Here is a 234-nt window from a genome sequence, read left to right as displayed (position 1 = left end):
CCGGCTGGCAGCCGCGGTGGCGCTGGGGTCCGGGCAGCGCGTCCTTAGCAGGGTACCCCCGGACCTTGTCTCCCTTTGCTCCCTGCAGCGGAGGGTCATAGAAGAGCGGAGCTGGCTTTTCTCCCTGAGAGATGATGAGAAGCAAGTGCTTTCTTGGCTCTTCTCCTCTCTCTTTCCTTGTATTTTGGTTTGGTTTATTTTATATCATTCCCCTCCTCCCTCCGCTGTCACGGA

Source organism: Nestor notabilis, unplaced genomic scaffold (genome assembly GCF_000696875.1).
Source record: "Nestor notabilis isolate BGI_N333 unplaced genomic scaffold, ASM69687v1 scaffold26798, whole genome shotgun sequence".
Taxonomy (NCBI): domain Eukaryota; kingdom Metazoa; phylum Chordata; class Aves; order Psittaciformes; family Psittacidae; genus Nestor; species Nestor notabilis.
This window is presented reverse-complemented; position numbering follows the sequence as displayed.